Here is a 13,025-nt window from a genome sequence, read left to right on the forward strand (position 1 = left end):
TTTGTACTATGTTTTTCATTTTATTCATTAACCATTTATAAACTTGAATTTATGATCTATAATAGTCACTTTGTGATTTTGATACATTAGTAATTGAATATAAATTGATACAATTTATATTAAGTTTTCTTACACTTGAGTTTTGAATGTATCAAGTTTCTAAATTAGATAGTTTGAGATGGAGGGAGTACTTATTTGGCTTGAGTAATCAAATGATATGTCCATTTTTTTCAAAAGCTACATACATGTGGGGTTTGATTTTGGAAAAGAAAAGACATTGATTTGGATGTTTCGTTCTGGTGTTGCTTTCGGTTAATTAGCTGTGCGGGATAGGGACCATAAATTTTTAAGAAAAGCAGTTGAAGCAGCATACAAAGGAGTAGATTCTGGACATGGAGGTCCTTTTGGTGCTGTTATAGTTTGCAATGATGAAGTAGTAGCTAGTTGTCACAACATGGTTCTTAGTCATACGGACCCAACCGCACATGCAAAAGTTACAACAATAAAGGAGGTAAGATTAAATCCAAATGATTTCCTCATACAGTATGAAAAATGCATAATTTGCTAAACATATCTAACACAATGCTTATCTGGCGTTGGCACCATTGTCCAATGTTTTCAGTAAATACAAAGTAGCTAGATGCCTAGATCTCTATTTGAATTTTAGTATGTAAACAATGACACTGATGAATGTGCTACAACATTGTCGAGTACGCAACATTCTTTCCACAATTTACAGCTTGTTGCCATTTGGTTTGGAAAAATTCTTAGTTCTTCTGTATATAGAAAAATGTTTGTAGTTTTGTTCCGTTGAACAATAGGTTAATGAGTAGCCACTAGACAGAAATTCAATACCTACCATCACACTCAAGATATCGGAATGGATAGTTAAGACTTGATAACTTTTTACATGTTGAGAAAAGAGACTAAAAACTGGTTTGATTAGTCTGTGTACATCTTTCTTTTAATGGTTTAGATGTGGCAAATTTTTTTTTTTTGTAATTAATGTCAACATAAAAATTGATAAATGATTTTGCTTTCAGTTGAATTGATTAGTGCATTGCTTTCATTTTACAGGCTTGTAAGAAGCTTAAGAAGATAGAACTGTCAGATTGTGAAATCTTGTGAACCTTGCCCCATGTGCTTCGGTGCAATCCACCTTTCTCGAATTAAGGTTGGCAACTTGCCATGACATGCTTTTCCTATTTTTTTTCTTTTTTTCTACATGCATTCCTATCTTGTTTAGATCATAATGTAGTATTCTTTCCAAGCAGAGGTTGGTTTATGGAGCGAAGGCTGAAGCAACAATTGCTATTGGGTTTGATGACTTTATTGCAGATGCATTTCGAGGTACCGGATTCTATCAGAAAGCACAGCTGGAGATCAAAAGAGCCGATGGCAACGAGGCCATGATCACGGAAGAGGTGTTCGAGAAAACAAATGAAAAATTCCAAATGTATTAGATCTTTTTAATTCATTTCATCACATCTGATTGAAAATTGGCCATTCCGGATTGATTGGCTTCATTTAATGTAAAACCCGGTCAAATCGTAATTAATTAAATAATAAATTAAATAGGAGCGAATATGGTTAGAAAATTTAGCGATCGGAATTTGGTAATCTAAATATGATATTTGGATTCAGTGAATTTTTCTGAGTCGGAAAACATAGTTTTCTGCGTAAAAACACGCAGTGAAATTTTGACCGGCAGTACCGACTGAGATCTGTCTGGTACTGCAGTTGGGAAAAATTAATTATAAGTAAATAAGGTTAAGAAATTAGGATTTATAATTAGAGAAGGTAGAAATATTTAAAATGCAATTTAAAATTCTAATCTTAAAGGTTTTGGCCCAGAATTGGGCAAACGGATAAAAATAAGTGAATCGGGTCCAAGTGGGCACAAGATCCAACATATATAAATATTAGTTATGAGCATTTCAGCTCATTTACCTTAAAGAAAAGGGTTTGGGGCACAGCTTGGTGAAGAGAGAAGAGAGGAGAAAACCTAATCCTAGTTCCAACTTCAAATCACCATAACTTGGGCTACGGAACTTCGATTGACGAGCCGTTTATGACCACGCGTCACTCTTCGATCTCATCCTCTACAATTTTATCTAAGTTTTGTAGTGAGTAATCCACTGTCCTCTTCCCAGTTTTCATTTTCCTTTTTAAATTCGAATTTGGTTTGGGTTTTGAGGAAATCTTGTGATTTTGGTTGTTTAGGAGTGCTCTAATATGAGCTATGGGTGATATTCATCACAAACTTCAGTAGGTTAAGGTAAGAAAACCCTCCAACCCTTGTGATTTATTATTTTCATGAACCCTAGGTTAATGCATATGTGTGAAATTGATTATGTTAGAGTATTGGGTGATTTTGGTGCACAATTGGAAGATTGATATTGTTTGAGGAGCTTTGGTGAGGCTTGGAGCTAAGAGTTGGTGGATATTTCCAAGAGGGTGCTGAATTATTTTGGCTACAGGAGGTACGATTTAAGTTTCATTTAAGTACCGTGTGGTGTGATGAGAATTTCTAGGCTAGATTCCCCTAGGATTAAGTTTGGATTGTGTGAATGGTTGGTATTAATATGCATAGTTGATATGTAATATAAATTAATGATTGAATTGAGAATTGTGTGAATTTGTATGTATGGTATGTTGAGAATTTGATGAATTGAACAATGAATATTGGTTTGTGGACTATGCACTTAAATTGTGAATTTGGGCCGGAGGCCGGAAAAGGTAAGGAAGGTAAGTTGATATGTGTATTGTGTGATGATATAAGATATTGGATGGATTTAGATATTGAATGTGTGAATAATTGGTTTGGTAATTGAATAATAAGGTTTGAGGAATTGAGGTGTGAAATTTGGTAGTTTTGGGTAAAATTGTGTAGAGGAGGTGGGTTTGGTTTGGTTGAGTGTAATTATGTGAATGTGGTTGGGTTGTGGTCATTTGGATGAGTAGAAATGAATTTGGCTTGTGAACATTTGAAAAATTGGTGATTTCTTTTCTTGGGTAAAAACTGATTTTTGACCAACTTTGGCAGTCCGTAATTCAGTCCACGGAGTTTGGAATTCTTCAAAAATAAATTTTTATGAAAGTTTATTCAAAGATCTTTCCAACGGTTCAAAAATTGTTGAAAAAGAACTTTTGTAGAAGAAGTTATGTGTGGTGGAAGTTTGAGGTTCAAAAATGAAATTCTGCAGCTTTTTAACTTAGTAAAATTTTTGGCAGAACGCTCACCCATGCGTATGCGTGGCCGACGCGCACGCGTCGTTTTTAAATATTCGCTATCCACGCATGCGCCTGGCCGACGCATACGCGTCGATGAGCTAAATCAGTTGCCCAGCCAAAATTGCCGAGAGTTGTGCCTGAGTTGTGCTGGTTTTGTGCCTGGGGAACAAAACGCACCCACGCGTACGCGTGGCTGACGCGCAGGCGTCACTTGAATTTTCTCCCATCCACGCGTGCACGTGGGCGACGCGCACGCGTGACCCCGTTTTCACCCCAAAGCTGATTTTGAATTTTTAAAGCCAAATTTCAGACTTCTAGGTCTCCATTCTCACCCTTTATGTCCTAAATACTTATAGTATGCCTAGTAATGAAAAGAAGCTAGGACATGTGGTAACTTATGGATGAAGTAAAGTGAGGATCAATCATGAATGATGAGAAATGACGATTGTATGAGTTGTTGAGGGTGATGATGGAAGTGCGGCGTATGCTGTGAGCCGAAAGGCTACATTTAATAATGATTATTAGCTGGTTATGGGTTATGCCATGAGCCGGATGGCTATGATAAATATTGATTATTAGCTGGAAATGAAAATATGGCCTTGAATGATTGTTTTATCTTGAGCTCTCTTTCTCAAAAGTGCGACCCCAGAGAGATGAAGGAAGGTGAGGATCCCCTTCCTTGTTCCTCCTGGTATTGTAAAATTGCCCCCAGCGAGATGGTGGGAGGTTAGGATCCCCTCATTGGTTCCTCCTGGGCATATGAGAATGTACCTCCTGGGTAGATGCAAGGGTTGTGGTTCGTCTCACTTGCTCTGGGTCAGAGATTATGATGCCTGGGTAGTAGCAGCAGTAGTGGTGACTCCACTCGCTCCAGGTTGAGCTTTTAAATACCTGCCTGGGTAGATGCAGTGACTTAGGTCCACTTGCTCCGGGTTTGGTTTGCAACTCCTGGAGTAGATGCAGTGGTTAGCCCCCACTTGCTCCCAGTCGAGTATGAATTGAGATTGAAACTATCTGAGTCTCGGACTTCCTTGGGTAGATGCAGTGGGTCGGCTCCGCTTGCTCCAGATTGAGATCCGAGATTCTATTGACCCTATGTCGTAAGTGTGGTCGGACACTGTGAAAGTTCCGGATGAGTTCGTCTCTGTGAATAAACACCAGTGTGGGTGTTGTGTGATTATGATTATGATAGTGAATAACTCGAGTTGGGGATGCACGACAGAGGGACAGTCCAATGGTTAGCTACCAGGACTTGTCGGGTTGACTTTATAACCGACAGATGAGACTCATCAGCCATAGGGCAGGCATACATCATTTGCATATGTTTGAATTGTTTGGGTTTGCCTATTTGTCTTGGATTGCTATATCATATATGCTATGTTACTAGACTACATGCTATTTGTTCTACTTGTATCTTAATTGTGTATTACTTGTCTGTATTGATTGTGTTTGTACAACTGAGAGGTCCCTCATGCTGGTGTCGGTTGACGCTGAGGGATGTTCTTGTTGAAATGAAATAATGATATGGATAATGTAATATGTTGATTATTGAATGAGATAATATGAGTTCCCGGGGTAGACGCGGTGAAGTGATTTCACTTGCTCCAGTTTGATAATGAGATAATATGAGTTCCCTGGGTAGATGCAGTGAAGCGATTTCACTTGCTCCAAGTGAGAGTATGAAGTACTGATATAGAATTGCTGAGACAGAATAACTGGTGATAGTTTGTTTTATGGTTCTGATTCTGATTCGTTGGAGAGTTAGAGAGAGTTGAAAAGCATTAAGAATAAGAATTTGACGTAGCATTCCCTTATGACAGTTGCCTATTTATGGATTAGCGAGGACATAGGGTGAATGTTTGGTGAAAGGAAGTTCATGATGCTTAGCGAGTTTTTATTACAATGCATTGTATTTATTTGGCACTTTTACCGTACTGGAAATTCATGGGTCGGGGGTTCTCATTCCGTATATATCTCTTGTTTTTCAGATACAGGTCCAGGTGATCAGAAGTGAGCTGTGGTTCATCTAAGAGATGGCGAAGATCTTTATATTATCTACTTCATATTTTCTTAGAATCTCTCTGCCCTTATTTTGAAAAGCTTATATTATGTATTAAACTCTTTTGAACTTGCCTATAGAGGCTCTTATGTTTCTTTTGGGAGAGATTAGGAGATACTGTTGTCAACTACTTTCGTATTGTACCCTAGCTGGCCTAAACTTCGCGGGTCACGACTAGTAGCTATTTACTTATGTTATATATCTATATACTGTCGTTCTCTTATTCTCCTTTATGCTTTCATCTGTACATCGCTTTCGACGTCACGCCTTATCTTTAAGTTGTCGATGCGTGAGTGATATGACTCCGCGATTTTATTTTTACTCTTTTCAGGCTTCTCAATTAATACTCTTTTTAATTATACTTATATCTATGTATTAAAAATCCACCTGAGAGTCGTACCACCGTAATATCATTGACTTATGACTCGAGCATAAGGATTTGAATATTAGGGTGTTACATTATGGTATCAGAGCAGTTCGTCCTCGTGAGCCTGAGGGATGGAACTGCTTATGATTTAATGCATACTCTGACTCTGTGCCTGTGCTAGTTAGGGTATCTAACTGATACGTCTAGCATGAAGTTCATGAGTGTACCTTTGGTAATTTGAAGCACTTGACTTGAGATATTGAGACTGATCACCTTGATATCGCTTGTTTTGTGTGAACAGGAACCAAATGGCGCCTCATGGATGCAGTCAAGGTCGTGAGGGAGATCGTACTAGTACTTAGGGACCGGAAATCAACCCAAATGACCCAGTGAACCTTATGGCGGCATTCGAGAACATGGCTACTGCTAGGCAGGCCACTGCAGAGGCTCTTGGGCAATAGATAAATAATAATGGCAATGGCGGAAGTGGAGCTCAAAGCCCGATGACACTGGCAACCTTCTTAAAGGTAAATCCACCAAAATTCAAGGGAACCACTAACCCGACTGAAGCCGATACTTGGTTTCAGGCTATGGAGCGAGCACTGCAAGCGCAATTGGTACCTGAAGAGCAGTGTGTTGAATTTTTTACCTATCTACTCACTGGGGAAGCATCGCATTGGTGGCAAGGAGCCCGACGTCTCCTGTAGCAGGGTGATGACCCTATCACTTGGAATGCCTTTGGTATGCGAAATTTTTACTCAGGTTGTAAAATTCGTTGTTCGTTCTCTCCCTGGCAACGGCGCCAACAAACTGGTGCACAATACCATGGTCCAAACATAACTTCACAACTTCGCACAACTAACCAGCAAGTGCACTGGGTCGTCCAAGTAATAAAACCTTACGTGAGTAAGGGTCGATCCCATGGAGATTGTTGGTATTAAGCAAGCTATGGTCACCTTGTAAATCTCAGTCAGGCGGATATCAAATGGTTATAGTATTTTCGAATAATAATAATAAATGAACAGAAAATAAAGATAGAAATACTTATGTAAATCATTGGTGAGAATTTCAGATAAGCGTATAGAGATGCTTTCGTTCCTCTGAATCTCTGCTTTCCCGCTGTCTTCATCCAATCAGTCCTACTCCTTTCCATGGCAAGCTTTATGTAAGGGCATCACCGTTGTCAATGGCTACATCCCATCCTCTCTTGTGAAAAAGGTCCAAATGCTCTGTCACGGCACGGCTAATCATCTGGAGGTTCTCGATCATACTAGAATAGGATTTACTATCCTTTTGCGTCTGTCACTACGCCCAGCACTCGCGAGTTTGAAGTTCGTCACAGCCATCCCTTCCCAGATCCTACTCGGAATACCACAGACAAGGTTTAGACTTTCCGGATCTCAGGAATGGCCATCCATGGGTTCTAACTTATACCACGAAGATTCTGATTAAGAGATCCAAGAGATACTCATTCAATCTAAGGTGAAACGGAAGTGGTTGTCAGGCACGCGTTCATAGGGAATGATGATGATTGTCACGTTCATCACATTCATGTTGAAGTGCAAATGAATATTTTAGAAGCGGAATAAGTTGAATTGAATAGAAAAACAGTAGTACTTTGCATTAATTCATGAGGAACAACAGAGCTCCACACCTTAATCTATGGAGTGTAGAAACTCTACCGTTGAAAAATACATAAGTGAAAGGTTCAGGCATGGCCGAATGGCCAGCCCCCAAACGTGATCAATATGATCCAAAGTTGAACTAAAAATCATAAGATGTAAATACAATAGTAAAAAGTTCTATTTATACTAAACTAGCTACTAGGGTTTACAGAAGTAAGTAATTGAAGCATAAATCCACTTCCGGGGCCCACTTGGTGTGTGCTTGGGCTGAGCATGAAGTTTACACGTGCAGAGGCTTCTTTTGGAGTTGAACACCAAGTTGTAACGTGTTTCTGGCGTTCAACTCTGGTTCGTGACGTGTTTCTGGCGTTTAACTTTAGACTGTAGCGTAGAACTGGCGTTCAACGCCCTTTTGCATCATCTAAACTCGAGTAAAGTATGAACTATTATATATTGCTGGAAAGCCCTGGATGTCTACTTTTCAACGCAATTAAAAGCACGCCATTTTGAGTTCTGTAGCTCCAGAAAATTTACTTTGAGTGCAGGGAGGTCAGAATCCAACAACATCAGCAGTCCTTCTTCAACCTCTGAATATGATTTTTGCTCAAGTCCCTCAATTTCAGCCAGAAAATACCTGAAATCACAGAAAAACATACAAACTCATAGTAAAGTCCAGAAATGTGAATTTAACATAAAAACTAATAAAAACATCCCTAAAAGTAACTAGATCCTACTAAAAAATACTAAAAATAATGTCAAAAAGCGTATAAATTATCTGCTCATCACAACACCAAACTTAAATTGTTGCTTGTCCCCAAGCAACTGAAAATCAAATAGGATAAAAATAAGAGAATATACTATAAATTCCAAATCATCAATGAAACATAGCTCTAATCAGATGAGCGGGACTTGTAGCTTTTTGCCTCTTGAATAGTTTTGGCATCTCACTTTATCCATTGAAGTTCAGAATGATTGGCATCTATAGGAACTCATAGTTCAGATAGTGTTATTGATTCTCCTAGTTCAATATGTTGATTCTTGAACACAGCTACTTTATGAGTCTTGGCCGTGGCCCTAAGCACTTTGTTTTCCAGTATTACCACCGGATATATAAATGCCACAGACACATAATGGGTGAACCTTTTCAGATTGTGACTCAGCTTTGCTAAAGTCCCAAATTAGAGGTGTCCAGGGTTCTTAAGCACACTCTTCTTTTTGTTTTGGACCTTGACTTTAACCGCTCAGTCTCAAGTTTTCACTTGACACCTTCACGCCACAAGCACATGGTTAGGGACAGCTTGGTTTAGCCGCTTAAGCCATGATTTTATTCCTTTAGGCCCTCCTATCCACTGATGCTCAAAGCCTTGGGATCCTTTTTATTTACCCTTGCCTTTTGGTTTTAAGGGCTACTGGCTTTTTTCTCTTGCCTTTTGGTTTTAAGAGCTTTTGGCTTTTTCTGCTTGCTTTTTCTCTTTTTTTTTTCTATTTTTTCACTATTTTTTTCTCTCTTTTTTTTCTACAAGCTTCTGTATTCACTGCTTTTTCTTGCTTCAGGAATTATTTTTATGACTTTTCAGATTATCAAATAGCATGTCTCCTTGTCATCATTCTTTCAAGAGCCAACATATTTAACATTCTTAAACAACAACTTCAAAAGACATATGCACTGTTCAAGCATTCATTCAGAAAACAAAAAGTATTGTCACCACATCAATATAATTAAACTAAGTTCAAGGATAAATTCGAAACTCATGTACTTCTTGTTCTTTTGAATTAAAACATTTTTTTTCATTTAAGAGAGGTGATGGATTCATATTCACTACTTTAAGGCATAGACCCTTAGATACTAATGATCATGTAATAAGACACAAACATAGATAAACATTTAACATAAAAGATGAAAAACAGAAAATTTAAGAACAAGGAATGAATCCACCTTAGTGATGGTGGCGTTTTCCAATGATGTCCTCAAGCTCTTCTATGTCTCTTCCTTGTCTTTGTTGCTCCTCCCTCATTGTTCTTTGATCTTCTCTAATTTCATGAAGGATGATGGAGTGCTCTTGATATTCCACCCTTAGTTGCTCCCAATAATTGTGTGGAGGAAAATATATCCCCTGAGGTATCTCAGGGATCTCTTGATTTGCAGTCAAATGTTCTACCACTGAGCTATATACCCTTGAGATGAATCTCTCCATCTCTTATGACTTGGAGGTGGAAGCTTTTGTCTTCCATTTCCTCTTTCTAGAGGTTTCTCTGGCCTTAGGTGCCATCAATGGTTAAGGAAAAATAAAAAAAGCTATGCTTTTACCACACCAAACTTAGAATGTTGCTCGCCCTCGAGCAAAAGAAGAAAGAATAGTAGAAGAAGAAGAAGATATGGAGGAGATGGAGGGATGTGTGTATTCGGCTATATGGGGGTTTAAGGTGGTTATGATGTGTGAAAAGGAGGGAGTGATGGTTTCAATTTTGAGTGGTGAATGGAAAATAGAAGGGATGACTATGAATGGAGAGAGAGAGGGTGATATAGGATTATGAGGAGGGAAGGTGAGTGGAGGTATGTGGGGATCCTGTGGGGTCCACAGATCCTGAGGTGTCAAGGATTTGCATCCCTGCACCAATTAGGCATGTAGAACACCTTTGCATGCAATTCTGGCGTTTAAACGCCGAACTGATGCTTGTTTTGGGCGTTCAACGCCCAGATGTAGCATGTTTCTGGCATTGAACGCCAGCTCCATGCTTGTTTCTGGCGTTCAGCGCCAGCTCCATGCTCTGTTCTGGCGTTGAACGCCAGCCAGATGCTCCTTATTGGCGTTTAAACGCCAGTAAGTCCTTCCTCCAGGGTGTGATTTTTCTTCTGCTGTTTTTAATTCTGTTTTTAATTTTTTTGATTTATTTTGTGACTCCACATGATCATGAACCCAATAAAACATGAAAGAACAATAAAAATAAAAATAAAATTAGATAAATAAAAATTGGGTTGCCTCCCAACAAGCGCTTCTTTAATGTCAATAGCTTGACAGTGGGCTCTCATGGAGCCTCACAGATGTTCAGAGCATTGTTGAGACTCCCCAACACCAAACTTAGAGTTTGGATATGGGAGTTCAACACCAAACTTAGAGTTTGGTTGTGGCCTCCCAACACCAAACTTAGAGTTTGACTGTGGGGGCTCTGTATGACTCTGTTTTGAGAGAAGCTTACTGTGCCTCTTTTTCATGTTTACAGAAGGAGAACCTTGAGTTTTAAACATAAGGGAGTCCTTATTCAATTGAAGGACTAGTTCACCTCTGTCAACATCAATCACAGCTCTTGCTGTGGCTAGGAAAGGTCTTCCAAGGATGATGGATTCATCCTCCTCCTTCCCAGTATCCAGGATTATGAAATCTGCAGGGATGTAAAGGCCTTCAACATTTACTAATATGTCCTCTACTTGTCCATAAGCCTCTTTTCTTGAGTTGTCTTCCATCTCTAATAAGATTCTAGCAGCTTGTACCTCAAAGATTCCCAGTTTCTCCATTACAGAGAGGGGCATGAGGTTTATCCCTGACCCAAGGTCACATAGAGCCTTCTCAAAGGTCATGGTGCCTATGGTACAAGGTATTAGGAACTTTCCAGGATCCTGTTTCTTCTGAGGCAATCTCAGTTGATCCAATGCATTTAGTTCATTGGTGAACAGGGGAGGTTCATCTCCCCAAGTCTCATTACCAAATAAATTGGTATTCAGCTTCATGATTGCACCAAGGTACTTGGCAACTTGCTCTTCAGTAACATCCTCATTCTCTTCAGAAGAAGAATACTCATCAGAGCTCATGAAGGGCATAAGGAGGTTCAATGGAATCTCTATGGTCTCTAGATGAGCCTCAGATTCCTTTGGTTCCTCAGAGGAAAACTCCTTATTAATCACTGGACGTCCCAGGAGGTCTTCCTCCTTAGGATTCACGTCCTCCCCTTCCTCCTTGGATTCGGCCATGATGGTTATATCAATGGCCTTGCAATCTCTCTTTGGATTCTCTTCTGTATTGCTTGGGAGAGTACTAGGAGGGGTTTCAGTGATCTTTTTACTCAGCTGGCCCACTTGTGCTTCTAAATTTCTAATGGATGACCTAGTTTCATTCATGAAACTTAGAGTGGCCTTAGATAGATCAGAGACTAAATTTGCTAAGCTAGAAGAATTCTGCTCAGAATTCTCTGTCTGTTGCTGAGTGGATGATGGAAAGGGTTTACTATTGTTAAACCTGTTTCTTCCACCATTATTAAAGCCTTGTTGAGGCTTCTGTTGATCCTTCCATGAGAAATTTGGGTGATTTCTCCATGAGGGATTATAGGTGTTTCCATAAGGTTCACCCATATAATTTACCTCTGCTATTGCAGTGTTCTCAGGATCATAAGCCTCTTCTTCAGAAGATGCCTCTTGAGTACTGTTGGATGCAGCTTGCATTCCATTCAGACTCTAAGAAATCATATTGACTTGCTGAGTCAATATTTTGTTCTGAGCCAATATGGCATTCAGAGTATCGATTTCAATACTTTCCTTCTTCTGAGGCGTCCCATTACTCACAGAATTCCTCTCAGAAGTGTACATAAACTGGTTGTTAGCAACCATGTCAATGATTTCTTGAGCTTCTGCAGGTGTTTTCTTTAGGTGAATGGATCCACCTGCAGAAGTATCCAATGACATCTTAGCTAATTCAGACAGACCATCATAGAATATATCCAGGATGGTCCATTCTGAAAGCATGTCAGAAGGACACTTTTTGGTCAGTTGCTTGTATCTCTCCCAAGCTTCATAGAGGGATTCACCTTCTTTCTGTCTGAAGGTTTGAACATCCACTCTAAGCTTACTGAGCTTTTGAGGAGGAAAGAACTTGGCTAAGAAAGCCTTGACCAACTTATCCCAAGAGTTCAGGCTATCTTTAGGTTGAGAGTCCAACCATATTCTAGCTCTGTCTCTTACAGCAAAAGGGAAAAGCATGAGCCTGTAGACTTCAGGATCTGCTCTATTATTCTTAACAGTATCACAGATATGCAAGAATTCAGTTAAGAACTGAAAGGGATCTTCAGATGGAAGTCCATGAAACTTGCAGCTCTGTTGCATCAGAGAAACTAATTGAGGTTTCAACTCAAAATTGTTTGCTCCAATGGCAGGAATTGAGAAGCTTCTTCCATGTAAATTGGAATTAGGTGCAGTGAAGTCACCAAGCATCCTCCTTGCATTATTATTATTTTCGGCTGCCATCTCCTCTTCCTGTTCGAAAATTCCTGTAAGGTTGTCTATGGATTGTTGTATTTTAACTTCTCTTAGTTTCCTTTTCAGAGTCCTTTCAGGTTCAGGATCTGCTTCAACAAGAATGTTCTTGTCCTTGCTCCTATTCATATGACAAAGAAGGGAATAACAAAGAAAATATAGAATCCTCTATGTCACAGTATAGAGATTCCTTTGTGTGAGTAGGAGAAGAAAAGAATGTAATGTAAGGAAAGAGAAGGGAGGAGAATCCAAACACAAGGGTGAGGAGAGCAGAGATATGAGATGAACAGAAGTGTTAGTAAGTAATTAAATGAATAGAAGAAGATGAGGGAGAGGGAATTTCGAAAATTAATTTTGAAAAAGAGTTAATGATTTTCGAAAATTAAGATAAAATTAAAATTAAAATTAAAAATTGAAACAATTAATTAATTAAAAAGAATTTTTGAAAAAGAGGGAGGTATTTTCGAAAATTAGAGAGATAAGAGTAGTTAGGTGATT

The 13,025-nt window shown here is 39.1% G+C and overlaps 1 non-coding gene across 1 annotated transcript; it reads left to right on the plus strand.

The window, feature by feature from the left end:
• The first annotated feature begins 12,014 nt into the window (after positions 1–12,014).
• LOC148575883 (small nucleolar RNA R71) lies at positions 12,015–12,122 on the plus strand. Its single transcript, XR_015903132.1, has one exon. It is a non-coding gene; the product is annotated as a small nucleolar RNA R71 (small nucleolar RNA).
• The last annotated feature ends 903 nt before the right edge of the window (positions 12,123–13,025 follow it).

Source organism: Arachis ipaensis, chromosome B1, assembly GCF_059453495.1.
Source record: "Arachis ipaensis isolate K30076 ecotype BB chromosome B1, ASM5945349v1, whole genome shotgun sequence".
In the NCBI taxonomy this organism is placed as follows: domain Eukaryota; kingdom Viridiplantae; phylum Streptophyta; class Magnoliopsida; order Fabales; family Fabaceae; genus Arachis; species Arachis ipaensis.